The 15,787-nt window shown below is 45.2% G+C and overlaps 1 long non-coding RNA gene across 1 annotated transcript in view; it reads left to right on the top strand.

The window, feature by feature from the left end:
- The window catches only part of LOC141048051 (uncharacterized), a 63,869-nt gene that overhangs the window by 7,256 nt on the left and 40,826 nt on the right, over positions 1 to 15,787 (top strand). Inside the window, exon 2 of the long non-coding RNA XR_012219953.1 lies at positions 8,927 to 9,072. This is a non-coding gene — a long non-coding RNA (uncharacterized lncRNA). The remainder of the gene's footprint in view (positions 1 to 8,926; positions 9,073 to 15,787) is intronic.

Raw genomic sequence — 15,787 nt, forward strand, 5'->3', positions numbered from 1 at the left:
GTCGCCTCTTATAGCGCCTTTAGATGAAGTACTCCTAGAACTGAGTTACACTGGAGTTCCTCCTGTCAGATGTTCCTATGAACTCTATTTGTATGGCAGACAGCTGTAGCCTGCTACTAAGTCCCGGCTCACTATCCAGTTGCTGTTGTGCCCCCAAGTTTTGTGTGGGAATAAAGTGGTCACTACTGCTATTCCTCCGGTGTTTGCTGCAGGACCATTAGTATCCATACAACCTCGGGGACCGGGCCCCGGCCTTGCTCTTAGAACTTCTAGGAAGGGTTCTCCTCTAACCCACGTCCTCTGTTCTCTTTTACTCCTCACGTTCCGTACTAATCCTTTCTTTCTATGGAGAATCAGGCTTTCAGTCTATGTTGCGCTCTCTATTCCTTTCCCGTGCCAGCAGACCCAGGTCACTGGGATCTGCTGCAGCACTTCCATCCATCTATCCCTCTCTCCGGGGATCTTCTCTCCAGCTCTCTAATCAACTGACCGACTGTTCTAAACTCTTCCCGTTCCTTGTAATGTAAATTAACTCCACCCACCTCCCAGCACGTTTCGTGTTCCAAGCAGGGAGCCACCAAAGGTGCTTTGCTACAGTACTTTGTGGTGTGGGGTGCAGGTGTTGGAGTGTGGTCAGGAGTCTCCACCTTACCTGGATGGAGGGACACCACACCTCAGGAGGAAGTGCAGTACCTCTGTGGCGACTGAGCCTCAGGGGCGCCACATATAAGCTGATTTTTTCAGCCCATTTTTTGGGGCTGAAAGTCCCTCTCTCGGCTTAAACATGAGTCATATATCGGGGGGATCGGCGGGGTAGTGGGGGTGTCAGATCATACTCACCCTTCTCTGCAGCTCCCCTGCTTGTTCCATGTTGTCAGCGCTGCTCTCTTCCTGCTTCAGCTGTCAAATGGTACCCGCTCATTAAATATGCACATATTTAATGAGCGGTACCACGTGACCGCTGAAGCAGGAAGAGAGCAGCGCTGACAACATGGAGCAAGCAGGGGAGCTGCAGAGACAAGCGCCAGGACTGGGTGAGTATGAACGGGGGTGAGGCATATTAACCTGTCCCTGCGCTCTGTTGTCTTGCGTCCTCTGCAGTGACATTCAGGTCAGAGGGCACGATCGTGCCCTCTGCCTGCACAGTCACTGCAGAGCCCGCAACGCTGATGAGCAGGGGGCAGCGACGAAGGTGAGTATACATTTTTTTTTGTATCGGAGGCAGCGGCAGCAGCAGCAATATGATGGGGCCACACACTGTGCAGCATTATCTGGGGCCACTCACTGTGCAGCATTATCTGGGGCCACTCACTGTGCAGCATTATCTGGGGCCACTCACTGTGCAGCATTATCTGGGGCCACTCACTGTGCAGCATTATCTGGGGCCACTCACTGTGCAGCATTATCTGGGGCCACTCACTGTGCAGCATTATCTGGGGTCACTCACTGTGCAGCATTATCTGGGGCCACTCACTGTGCAGCATTATCTGGGGCCACTCACTGTGCAGCATTATCTGGGGCCACTCACTGTGCAGCAAAGCTGCGGCCACTCACTGTGCAGCATTATCTGGGGCCACTCACTGTGCAGCATTATCTGGGGCCACTCACTGTGCAACATTATCTGGGGCCACTCACTGCAGCATTATCTGGGGCCACTCACTGTGCACCCTCGGCTTATACGCGAGTCAATACATTTTCCCAGTTTTTTGAGCCAAAATTAGGGGGGGTCGGCTTATACACGGGTCGGCTTATACACGAGTATATACAGTACTTTAAATACATTAGACATCAGGCGATCCCTTGTCCCAAGCTTAATTCCCAATTGTTTATTCTTAAAAGATATACCACTAAAAATTATACCGTGGTTATTGGACCCTAATTATGTAGATGCTTATGGACTCTGGGATACTTTGCCCAACCTCTCAATCTCTCTCCTCCTCGACAATCAAGTGCCCTATATTGACTCAAGGCCAAGTGAGGCTAAAAAGCGCCCCTCTAATTTTCTTCAAAAACATCATGTTAGTCATATTATGAAGAAGTTCAGGGCTGAATTAAAATCAAACTCGGAATGGCTCTGGTTGGAGTTCCTGGTTGGGCTGAAGTCATCAATTCCCAAACTTATCTCAAAAAGTTATACAAATCTAATTAGGTCCCCCACCCTTTTCAAACCGCTCTATTTTCCTGGGAAAAGGAACTAAAGCTTTCATTTTCCCCTAAAGAAATTAAGCAAATATTGAGTAATTCTCATGGATTCTCAAGGTGTATCCTGCTGCAGGGAAATGCTTTTAAAATTCTTTAACGCTGGTATAGAACACCGGAGAGACTTTTTCACCTGGGTCTGACTGACTCCTCACTTTGTTGGAGATGTTCAAAATCAGTAGGATCCCTATTTCATATTTTTTGGCAGTGCCCAATCATCTCAAATTATTGAGCAGATTTAAACAATTATCTTCGTCGCTTACATTTAATAAAAAGAGACTTAACTCCTCAAGAAATTTTGCTCTCACTCCCCTCGAAAACATATCTTCCCAAAAAGCATGATTTACTTCCCCTCCTGTTGGCTGTAGCGAAGTACTTGATCTTGACGCATTGGAGACAGAGGTCCCCACCTACACTGATTGAATGGGTAACTAAAGTGCACGATGTACACCGCCTAGAGGAATTGACCAGTTGGGAAAGTCGTACGCACGAAAAATTTATAAAAATTTGGCTTCCCTGAGCAAATAACTCTCATCCCCTCCCTTAGATCCATTATATAAGAACTAAAAAAAAACAAACCATGCTTCCCAGATCGTCACACATGTTTAAATCTGATCGAGAGCATGCACAGAAGGATTCAGGCAGTGTTGAAGGCCAAAGGTGGATATACAAAATACTAACAAAATAATAAAAATTTAAATTTAGGTCTTTAGGAGCAAAACAGTAAAAATGCAGTGACATGCCAAGTATCTGCAAAACTAAATAGTTGCAAGTCAAATTTATGTATGAAATGTCCAAGATGATTGTCTATCAAATGAAGGCAGTCTCAAGTTCAAAGCCGAAGTGAATAATGAGATATGGAGCCTGAAAGTCAAAAGTTCAAAATATTGTTACCCTTTTGCTCTTCACTGTATATCATATAGGAGACCGCAACTGCTGAATATGACATTGAGACTGCTGTACATACATTATATTTGTTATTTTGTGACTACTGTACAGGGTCGTACTGGCCCACTCGAGAACCGGAGGATTCACCGTTGGGCCCAGGCAATGACACCTGCTGGCATACTGTCCAGCAGCTGCCTAGGGCCCCCACTGCTCCAGGAGCCACAGCCAGTGATGTGTCGCTAATAGCGGCACACTCAGCAGTTATGGGGCCCCTGAGTCAGGGGAACTAGCCCTCAGTGGAGCAACAACTGGAGACAGGATTCTGTCCCCGCTGCTAAAATGAAATGAATATTCACACTTCCCCATGCCCCCATAGGCGTGGAGAGGAGTGAATACCATTTCACTTTATTAGTGGGCAGTGTTAGCCGCAGGCTGAGGCTAACACTGCCTGCGTGTAAAGCCGGAGGTGGGCCCCTTCTTTCCCGGTGCTTCCTGTCTGACTCAGCGCAGCTGGATGACGTCATGGAAAGGACAATGATGGTGGTGGGGGAGGCAATGATGGAGGTGTTGGAATGGGCAATGATGGGGTGGTGGGGGAGAAAGCAATGATGGTTGTGGGGGGAGGCAATGATGGAGGTGTTGGAATGGGCAATGATGGGGTGGTGGGGGAGAAAGCAATGATGGTTGTGGGGTGGAAGCAATGATGGTTGTGGGGGGAGGCAATGATGGTAGTGGTGGAAAGGACAATATTGGTGGGGAGGAGGCTATGATAGAAGTGTTGGAATGGGCAATAATAGGGGTAGTGGGTGAGAAGGCAATGATGGAGGTGGTGATAAGGACAATGATGGGGTGGACAGGAGAACAATGATGGAGGTGGAGGGGGGCAGCATTATACCTTTTGAGTGTGGCTGCATTATACTCTATGAAGGGGGCTGCATCATACCCTATGAAAGGGGTTGCATTATACCCTATGAGGGGGACCGCATTATACTATATTAGGGGGCTGTGTTATACTTTATGAAGGGCCTACATTATATTCTGCGGGGGTGGGGGCTGCATTATATTCTGTGTGGGGGCTGAAATATTCTCTCAGGGGGCTACATTATATTCTGGGGGGCTGCATTACACCTTATGAGGGGGTTGCACTGCATTCTGTGGAGTGGCTGCATTATACTATATGAGGGGGGCTGCATTATACCCTATGAGGGTGCTACATTATGTTCTATGGGAGGGCTGCATTATACCTTATGAGGGGGTTGCACTATATTCTGTGGAGGGGCTGCATTATACCCTATGAGGGGGGCTGCATTATATTCTGTGAGGGGGCTGCATTATATTCTATAAGTGGGTCTGCATTATATTCCATGAGGGAAGCTACATTATATTCTATGAGGGGGCTACTTTATATTCTATGAGGGGGCTACCCCAACCACTGCTACATAATTAAGATGTGTACTACCTTATATTATACCCTGATGTTAGCGTGTTTTACCACACAATTGGTGGTCTTGTATTTATTTCTATGTAGTTACATAGTGGGCACCAAGAATGATTTTCTCTGGTGGGCCTAGGGTGCTCCAGTCCAACGCTGCTACTATATATGGTATATAGGTGATACTGTATAAACAGTAGTAGCAGTGTCACCTACAGTTGAAACCAGTTTACATACACTATAAAAAAGACACATATGCATGTTTTTCTCAATATCTGATATGAAATCAGAATAAATCTTTTCTGTTTTTGGTCAATTGGGATCACGATAATTGCTAATATTTGATAAATGCCAGAATAATGATAGATAGAAAATGTTTTACGGCATTTTTTTTTACTTACTGCAAAGTCAAAAGTTTACATACACTAAGATTGCTATGCCTTGAAATAATTCTGGACTACCCATATGATGATGTCATGTGTTTGCAAGCTTCTGATTATTGGTGGTTTTTTGGCTACATCTAAATTAATTAGAGACACACCTGTGGAGGTATTTTAATGCAAACCTGAAACACACTGCTTCTTTATGTAGCATCATGCGAAAGTATATAGAAATCAGCCAAGATATCAGGAAGAGAATTGTGGACTTGCACTAGTCTGGCTCATCCTTGGGTACAATTTCAAGATACCTGAAAATGCTTCGTTCATCTGTACAAACAATTATACGCAAGTACAAACAAGATGTGAATGTCCAGCCATCAAACCGCTCAGGAAGGAGACAGGTTCTCTGTCCCAGAGAAGAACGTGCTTTGGCCCGACATGTGCATAGCAACCCAAGGACAAAAGCAAAATACCTTGTAAAGATGATGGTGGAAGCTGTAAGATTGTGTCAATATCCACAGTGAAAAGAGTACTGTTTCAAAATGGGATAAAAGGCCACTCTATCAGGAAGAAGCCATTACTCCAAAAGAAACATAAAAAAGCCAGATTAATGTTTGCAAATGCACACTGGATCAAAGACCTTCATATTTGGAGACATCCTGTGATCTGATGAAACTAAAATTTAACTTTTTGGGCATAATGAGAAGCTTGGAAGCCTAAGAACACCATCTCTGCTGTGAAACGTGGCGGTGGCAGCATGTTGTACGGTTATTTTGCTGCAGGAGGGACTTGTGCACTTGACAAAATAGATGGTATCATGAGAAAAGAAGATTATATGGCAATACTGAAGCAACATCTCAAGAAATCAGACAGGAAGTTAAAACTTGGGCGGAAATGGGTCTTCCAAATGGACAATGACCCAAAGCATAATGCCAAAATGGTAACAAAGTGCCTTAAGGATAACAAAGTCAATGGTTTGGAGTGGCAATCACAAATCCCTGATCTTATTCTTATTGAAAATGTATGGGTAAAGCTGAAAAAGCAGGTGCAAACAAGGCGACCAACCAGCCTGGATCAGCTACACCAGTTTTGTGAGGAATAATGGGCCAAATACTGACCAACTATTGTGAGAAGCTTGTGGAAGCATATCCCAAACGATTGACCCAAGTCATTCAGTTTAAGCGCAATGGTACAAAATACTATACTGCTAATAATCTTTATTTATATAGCGCCAACATATTCCGCAGTGCTTTACAGTTTAACAGTTTCAAACACAACAGTCATAAGTAACAACATTAACAATACAATAATTAAAGCAAAATAAGACAAAAATAAGATGACCCTGCTCGTGAGAGCTTAGAATCTACAAGGAGGTGGGGGGATACAAAGTACAGGTGTGTATTTACAATGATGGTCCAGCCATCTTGAAGGAGTGGGGGATAGAAAGAGATAGTGAATGGGCTACACACACACTTACACATAAAATGACTTTGATTAGGGAATGTGATAGGTCGCTCTGAACAAATGTGTTTCGAGGGAGCGCCTAAAACTGCAAGTTGTCGATGGTCCTAATTTCTTGGGGTAGAGCATTCCAGAGGATTGGCGCAGTACTTTGAATTGGATCCTGTAGTGAATGGGCAGCCAGTGTAACGACTGGCTAAGAGCGGACACGTCTGAGTACCGATTAGCAAGATGGCTGCTGCATTAAGGACGGACTGGACAGGGGAAAGTTGAGTGAGGGGGAGGCCAATTAATAGAGCGTTACAGAGTCCAGGTGTGAGTGGATCATGGCAACAGTGAGGGTCTTTTTGCTTGGTGAGAAAAGGGTGGATTCTAGAGAAGTTCTTTAGGTGTAAGTGGCAAGAGATTGTGTATGGGAGGTGAAGGAGAGATTGGTGTCAAACGTAACACCCATAAAGTGCGCCTGCTGCATAAAGATGGTACTGAGAGCTGAATCTGCTGATGGTCTGTCCAATTGGGGTCATGTTGAGAGAAAAGAAAAGGGGGCCAAGGACTGAGCCCTGAGGTATCTTAACAGTGAAAGGAAGAGGAGATGAAGTGGAGCCAGCGAACAAAACACTGAAGGAGCGGTCAGAAAGATAGGAAGAGAATTAGGAGAGGGCAGTGTCCTTTATGCCTAGTGACTGGAGCCTAGAGAGTAGAAGACAGTGGTCAACAGTGTCGTAAGCTGCAGAAAGGTTGAGAAGAATGAGCAGAGAGTGGTCACTGTTACATTTTGCTGTCAGAAGCTCATTGGTCACTTTGATGAGTGCAGTTTCTGTCGAGTGGGGAGGGATGGTCAAAGCGGGAGTAGACAAGATGCTGCAAGAGTTTAAAGATAAAGGGGAGATTGGAGACTGGTCTGTAGTTATTTGTGCAGGATTGGTCGAGGGCAGGTTTCTTTAATAATGAAGTAAAGATAGATTGTTTGACGAGGATGGGAAAATGCCAGAGGAGACAGCTTAAACATTGTAGTTAGGTGAGTTGTGATGACTGGAGAGAGAGACTGGAGGAGATGTGAGGGAATGGAGTCATTAGTGCATGTAGTCAGACGAGAAGAAGAGAGGAGCCTGAAGACTTCTTCTGTGATGGGATCAAATGTGGAGAGTGAGCCAGAGGAATTGAAGGGAGGGATGGGAGTCACTGAACTTGGTGGCTGGGAGAGGATTTCCTGATGGATACTATCTATTTTCTCTATAAAGTGGGAGGCCATGTCATCAGCAGAAATGTCTGTGATAGGGGCTTGTGCTTTCGGCCTGAGGAGGGAGTGAAAGGTGTCAACAAGTTTTTTGGTGTTGTTTGATAGTGAGGAAATCAGGGTGGTGAAGTAGGACTGTTTTGCAAGGTGGAGGGCAGAGTTATAGGTTCTTATAAATTTGAAGTGAGTGAAGTCTTCTGGTGTGCGAGTTTTTCTCCATAAGCATTCAGCACTCCTAGAGCATCGCTGGAGAAATAGAGTTTTTAATGTGAGCCAGGACTGTTTTACTCTGTGTTTGGAGGATCTGAGGGAGAGGGGGGCTATTTGGTCAAGGTTGCTTCTGAGAGTGTCATTGTAGTGGTGTACATCCAGACCAAGACAGGAAAAAGAGGAGATTGGGGAAAGTGATGAGTGTAGGGAGTCTGAAAGTGTAAGAGGGTTAATGGCATGTAGATTTCTGAATATGTGGTAGGTAGGCAAGTGCTGGGGTGGGCGAGGAATTGTGAGCATGAAGAAGAGAATGTTGTGGTCAAAGAGGGGAAGCGGGGAGCTATCTAGGTAGGAGATAAAACAGAGCTGGACAAAGACCAGCTCAAGGGTGTTACTGTCCTTGTGTGTCTCAGAGGTTGAGAGCTGTGAGAGGCCTAGAGAAGTGGTTAGTGATAGAAGCTGGGATGCAGATATGGAAGTGGGGCTTTTAATGGGGATGTTGAAATCTCCCAGGATAAGGGTTGCTAGTTCTGCGGCCATGAAGTGCGGGAGCCAGGCCGAGAAATGGTCAAGGAGTTGGGTGAGTGAACCTGGGGGCCGATATGTGATCACTACTTTGAGGGAGAGGGAACGGAAGAGCCTGATGGTGTGGACCTCAAAAGAGTGGAATGAGAGTGTTGGAACTGGGGGGATGACCTGGAAGGCGCATTGTAGGGACAGGAGTATGCCGACTCCATCACCAGGTCTGTTTGTGGTTCTCAGGGAATGGAAGAATTGTAAGCCACCATGGGAAATGACAGCAGGGGTGACAGTGTCAGAATCCTGAGTCCAGGTTTCAGTAAGGGCCAACAGATTAAGAGTAGGTCATAAAGTAGTTGTGCAGGAAAGGAAGTTTGTTACATACAGGTCATACATTCCAGAGGGCACAATTAAAAGATGGAGATGAAGGAGTGCAACAAATGTTAATAAGGTTAGTAAGGTTTTGATATTAGGTAGGATAGGGGTTGAGGTTGGGTTATGGTGGACCGGGGTTTGGGGGAGATGTCCCGTGAAATGAGTAGGAGTAGGAAGAATAAAATGAAATGTAATAATGAAATGTATGTAATCTTTTGACACTAGGAACAATGTGTACATGGTGATGACTATGCATGGAAGAAGTGTGGAGAGTACCTTATCAGCACGCACACTGGAGTTCACTTGAGCGGTAGTCGCTGGCACCTGTGCAGAAGATCCCTTAATGCATCACCCATAGAAAAAAGGATGAGGTATGTATTTCTGAGGGAGTGCAAGGCGCAGGATTCTGGGGCCATAACTGACATCACGTGCATGGGAGGTGGGTAGTATTGTAATGGGGACAAAGGGCAGTAATTTCTTCTAGGCATCGCACACCCCGCAGCCTGGAAGAAATCATTAGCATAAAGACAGAATATAACATTTCTGAGCTTCAAGAACATTAATAAGTGGTATAACAGGTAGGATTAGTGTAACATTTCTATTGCCTGCATGCCCATATTAATAGGTCACATACCTACTGGGGGGTGACACATTCCCTTTAATAGTTTTCTGTTTAAACTACATACAGTGGGTCCCGAAAGTATTCAGACCCCTTTAAATTTTTCACTCTTTGTTTCATTTCAGCCATTTGGTAAATTCAAAGAAGGTAATTTTTTCTCATTAATGTACACTCTGCACCCCATCTTGACTGAAAAAAACAGAAATGTAGACATTTTTGCAAATTTATTAAAAAAGAATAACTGAAATATCACATCATCGTAAGTATTCAGACCCTTTGCTCAGTATTGCGTAGAAGCACCCTTTTGACCTAGTACAGCCATGAGTCGTCTTGGGAATGATGCAAAGTTTTTCACACCTGGATTTGGGGATCCTCTGCTATTCTTCCTTGCGGTTCTGTCAGGTTGGATGTTGAATGTTGGTGGACATCCATTTTCAGGTCTCTCCAGAAATGCGCAATTGGGTTTAGAACAGGGCTCTGGCTGGACCAGTCAAGAATGGTCACAGAGTTGTTCTGAAGCCACTCCTTATTTTAGCTGTGTGCTTAGGGTCATTGTCTTGTTGGAAGGTGAACCTTTGGCCAAGTAAGAGGTCCAGAGCACTTTGGAACAGGTTTTCATCCAGGATATCTCTATACTTGCTCGCATTCTTGTTTCCTTCCATTGAAACCAGTCGTCCTGTCCCTGCAGCTGAAAAACACCCCCACAGCATGATGCTGCCACCACCATGTTTCACTGTTGGGATTGTATTGGGCAGGTGATGAGTGGTGAGCAGTACCTGGTTTACTCCACACATACCGCTTGGAATTATAACCAAAAAGTTCTATCTTCATCTCTTCAGACCAGAGAATCTTATTTCTCATAGTCTGGGAGTCCTTCATGAGTTTTTTTTAGCAAACACTATGCAAGCTTTCATATGTCTGGCACTGAGGAGAAGCTTCCGTCGGGCCATTCTGACAAAAAGGCCTGACTGGTGGAGGGCTGCAGTGCTAGTTGACTTTGTGGAACTTTCTCCCGTCTCCCTACTGCATCTGTGGAGCTCAGCCACAGTGATCTTGGGGTTCTTCTTTACCTCTCTCACCAAGGCTCTTCTCCCACGATTGCTCAGTTTGGCTGGATGGCCAGACCTAGGAAGACTTCTGGTGGTCCCAAACTTCTTCCATTTAAGGACTATGGATGCCAATGTGCTCTTATGAACCTTGAGTACTGCAGAAATTTTGTAACCTTGGTCAGATCTGTGCCTTGCCACAATTCTGTCTCTGAGCTCCTCAGCCAGTTCCTTTGACTTCATGATTCTCATTTGGTCTGACATGCACTGTGAGCTGTGAGGTCTTATATAGACAGGTGTGTGCATTTAAAAGTCAAGTCCTATCAGTTTAATTAAACTCAGCTGGACTCCAATGAAGGAGTAGAACCATCTCAAGGAGGTTCACAAGGAAATGGACAGCATGTGTCTTAAATATGAGTGTCTGAGCAAAGGGTCTGAAAGGGTATGGCCATGTGATATTTCAGTTTTTAATAAATTTGAAAAATTTCTACATTTCTGTTTTTTTCAGTCAAGATGGGGTGCAGAGTGTACATTAATTAGAAAAAAAATGAACTTTTTGAATTTATCAAATGGCTGTAATGTGTCATGGTCACGTGTGTCAGGACGCAGATGATGTCGCAAGGCGAACCCATAACACACGTGACCCTGGATACACCGCCTCCAGTGGGGCGAATTTAAATAATAAAGCGTGCAGGTGGATACGCCGCCTCCACCTGGCGGATTTAGGTATTACACGCCATGCATACATATATCTGGAAACACCGCCTCCAGTAAGGCGCATTTAAATAATAAGGGGGAAACCTGGGTAACTTTAACAATGGTGGGCCCTGCGATAGGGAATGGGGAAATGGAGACCTCCTGCACTCCCCTGAGCCAGTGTCCCTACACTCCTCACATTCCCTAAACAGTCTCCGCACCTGTCGCCGCACGCGTACCTTAACGCCCTTGCTCGCCCTGACCCTAAACCCTCACTAGGGAATGGGTCGGTGCGGAGACTAATCCCACCACTGCACTAATAACACATGAGGAAAGAGACAATATAGGGGAAACACCACTTATCTTTGCTCTGTTGCGTGCGCTCCTAGCAACAGAGCCCACCACCTATGTGCATCTTCTCCTCCACCCTGATCCATCACATAACTGGATCCGTCACCATCGTGCAGCCTGGGAGCAGAGTCCATCACCACTTGCAGCAGTCCAGTACACAGAGTCCCAAGATGAGTCCAGCCTCTGCCAAGAATCCAAGCATGCTCGAGTCCAGTTCTCAGCAACCAAGTCGAACATGCTGAGTGCAACTCTCTTCCTAGTCGCCACTCCTCTAAGCCATGCCCGCACTTCCCGCCGACACCATAAACTGCGACTCCACCAAGCCATGCCAGTCCTTCCTGCAGACACCATTAGCTGGCACTCATCCTCTATGGCTGACTGCGCAGGACTCCTATCCCGCTCCATCCTTCCACCAGGCTCTCCAACAACTCAGAAAGAAATATCACCAGCGGTGAGTGAACCCCCTAAGCACACCTTTATAGGGAGTCACACCTGATCCCTAATTAAGTGAACATTAACCTAAACCTAAGGTGCGATACCGCTAACCACCACCGGGGACAGTCAAAACACCTTTGAACTCAACCAAAGTAAAAAAAGTTCACTTTGTGCTTTTAATACTGCCAGATCCAACACTGGATCATGACATAATGAAACAAAGAGTGAAAATATTAAAGGGGTCTGAATACTTTCTGAACCCACTGTACATGGCACATCTCATTTCTCAATTGATGAGGTCGAAAGCAGTCTGTTTCTTAAGTTATGGACACCACACTGGATATAAAACCTATGCACTCACTTCAAATGTCCAGCTGACATGTTTCACCCCTTATTTGGCATCATCAGACTTTAGTCTCATGTGTTTGGATGCATAAAGCTGCAGTGCTATGAATCAACAGAATTTTTAAGGCCATGGTGTGGCCTCCATACTGAATAATGAAGAACTATTCTTTAAAGGCGTTGTCCATGGTTAAAAAACATGGTTGTCTTCTTCCACAAAAATGCCATCACTGTCTCCAGTTTATGTGTGGTATTGCAGATCAACTCCATTCAGTTCAATAGAGCAGAGCTGCAACACCAAACACAACTTTTGCACAGGTGCTTTTGGAAGAAGCTAGCCAGTGGCTAGGGCCAATTTTAGACAAAGTGGGTCCCCAGACAAAAGTTTAAATCGGGGAACCAAATGCTCACATATTGCACCATCACACAGAAATATTTTGGTTGCATTTAGATGCGCTGAGTTCAGGCCGCTAAACGAGCGTGATTGACAATATTGAAATCTTTCAACAATTGTTTTCGGGCCTCTTTACACAGGCTGAGGAAAAATGATGGGGACAGAACAAACACTAGTAGATCAATCTGTCCCCATACAGTTTCATGTGCTGTTGAGAACAATGATTTTTGTTTCAGCATAAACAATCCAATCACTCGATGAATAGGCAGCATTTTGCTTGTATAGTATCATTTACTCCATAGTCCTCCACATAGTAAAATGCACCCAAAAGTCCTTCATATTGTATGCTTCACAGCCGATAACCTCTCTGTAGTATAATGCGCTCCCAATAGTCCTCCATATTGTATAATACACCCCCATAGTCCTCCATATAGTGCAATGCGCTACCCATAGTATAATGCATTCCCCATAGTCCTCAGTACAGTATAATGCAGGTACCACATAGTACATATAGTATAATGCACTCCCCAAAGTCCTCAATATAGTATAATGCAGCTACCATATAGTATATATAGTATAATGCACTCCCCATAGTCCTCGTTACAGTATAAAGCAGTTACCATATAGTACATGTAATATAGTGCACTGCTCCTTAATAGAGAATAATAAAGCCACCATATAGTATAATACAGACTCCATATAGTATAATGCAGTCCCCCCCCACAGAGTATAATGAAGCCATCCTATAGAGTATATGTAATACAGCAACCCAGTAGAGTATAATACAGTTCCACATCCCTGGGGCACCACATACTCACTGATATATATATTATATATATATATATATATATATTACCTCTCCATTCCCACGCTGCTTCTGTCTCTTCAGCACGTCTCATCAGCTTCACTGCCCAGAACAGTATGACACACAATGAAGGTACACCATCGCGCCCACTGCCTCAGAGGTAGGGGGGGAAATCATGGTAGATGGAGCTTTAACCCACTGGCTGGGGGCCCCTGGGGGAGCAAGGGCTCGGGCTCTTGGCAAATGCCTAGTCTGCCTGCATCTAACGCTGATCCTGCCAGTGGCATAGCTTGAATACAAAATTAGACAACAAACTTAAATCTTTAGTTAGTATTGTTACACCCCACCCTCAGAAACATTTTTGTGCCATTTTGCAGTGAAGTGCAGTAGAATGACTACCTCTAGTTTATGTCTAGGAGTGTCCACTAAACTATAGAGCTTTAAAAAGGGAACCAGGTACGACCTTTGGAGCAGGAATCCTGCCTTTGAAAAGAACACCATAAACAAATGTTATAGGCTTGATATTCTCCACAAAGAGGAAATGTAACTGTTAGTGTTGAGCATTCCGATACCGCAAGTATCGGGTATCGGCCGATATTAGCTGTATCGGAATTCCAATACTGACTTCCGATACTTTTTTCATATCGGATACCGGAATCGGAAGTTCCCATAATGCTATGAGCCCGCTCGCTTTGATTCAGCCAATGGGAATCCTCAGAAGTGTGGGCACATCCTGTTAGGCATGTAGGCATGTTAACTATTGGCATGGCTGTGATTGGCTGCTGAAATGTCATGATGCACTATAAAAGCCACCGCCGCCATTTCTGGTCACTGCTGTGAATTCAGTTAGGGACAGGCTGCTGTTGAAGACTGTGAGGGACAGTTAGAAATAGCGATTCTACCAAACATATTGTGCTTTAACCAGGCTACATAAACCACCACTGTAGCTTTTTTTTCCCTAGCAGCAGTGTTCACAGCTGTCTGCAAGGGCTGTGTGAGTGCAGCTCACGCTGTGGAGTGGGTCCTGCAGCCACGTCTGGTTGTAGGCCACCTAGCGTGCCTCACTGCTGCCTCATACATATTTTTCTTTTTGAGCTGCTTATTTTTCAAAAATTCTATCTAGTGTGCTTCCATCCGTATGCATATATGTTGGTTGCAAACACTAATAGTAGACAGCGGAGCCTTTCTGCAACCTTTCAGTGCTAGTGCCCACTTAGCTGCACTGTTCACGGCTGTCTAAGAGGTTTTTGACTGTGTGTGAGTGCAGCTCACGCTGAGTAGTGTGTCCTGCAGCTACGTCTGGTTGTAGGCCGCTCAGCGTGTCACTGCCTCACACATATTCTTCTTTTATTGCAGCTCATTTTTTCTCATATTAGTGTGCATCCATCCGTATCCATATATGGTGGTTGCAAACACTCTAGAAGTAGACAGCGGAGCCTTTCTGCAGCCTTTCAGTGCTAGTGCCCACTTAGCTGCACTGTTCACAGCTGTCTGAGAGGTCTCTGACTGTGTGTGAGTGCAGCTCACGCTGAATAGTGTGTCCTGCAGCTACGTCTGGTTGTAGGCCGCTCAGCGTGCGTCACTGCCTCACACATATTTTTCTTTTATTGCAGCTCATTTTTTCTTCTATTAGTGAGCATCCATCCGTATCCATCTACATTGGTTGGCGGCAAACACTATATAGGAGTAGATAGAGGAGCCTTTTTTCTGGCTTGTGCACTTCCATCTGCAGCCAGATTAGTATTACCCAATTTTTTTGGAGCCTCATCTTTTGCATTGTAGGTTACCTGCCTGCATTGTAATAGCTCCAAAAAGATGGTGATACTATCACTTTCAAATCTTTAGTCACATCCTTTTAGTTTTTTTTCACAAAAAAAACCCAATAAAGTTCACCAAACACTACATTTGAAAGTTGTGTAGGCCACATTATGTCCTATTAGAGTGTAGTCCACACACACACTTCATAAAATTAGTGTTTCTTCTACCTGTAACCAGCTGTTCAGGAATAAGCACACTAAGCCCCCCCTTTGTACTTTTCTGCCTATCTTTATCAGTCTAGCAAGATGAAGAAGGCAGGGAGTAAGGCACGTGGGCGTGGGCATGGAGTTTCAGCAGGGAGAGGATGTGGGGATTCTGCAGGGAGAGGACGTGGGGATTCTGTGCCTGCAGCGGGCACCAGTGAGTCAGCAGCCCCCAGTTTTAGCAGGCAACGGTCCTTTATGCGCAGCTTTGTAGGACCTCGCTGTACCCCACTGCTGCGGGAGGAACAAATTGAAGCCGTTGTCGGATGGATGGCAGCTAACGCATCGACTTCAATGACTTCCACATTCTCTCTGGGACAGAGCACCGAAGAGCAACCATCTGTCTCTTCACCACCTACCAAAGTGCCCAGGCAGTC

The sequence above is a fragment of the Dendrobates tinctorius genome, unplaced genomic scaffold, assembly GCF_039654945.1.
Source record: "Dendrobates tinctorius isolate UK_male_01 unplaced genomic scaffold, ASM3965494v1 ptg000132l, whole genome shotgun sequence".
NCBI classification, from domain to species: domain Eukaryota; kingdom Metazoa; phylum Chordata; class Amphibia; order Anura; family Dendrobatidae; genus Dendrobates; species Dendrobates tinctorius.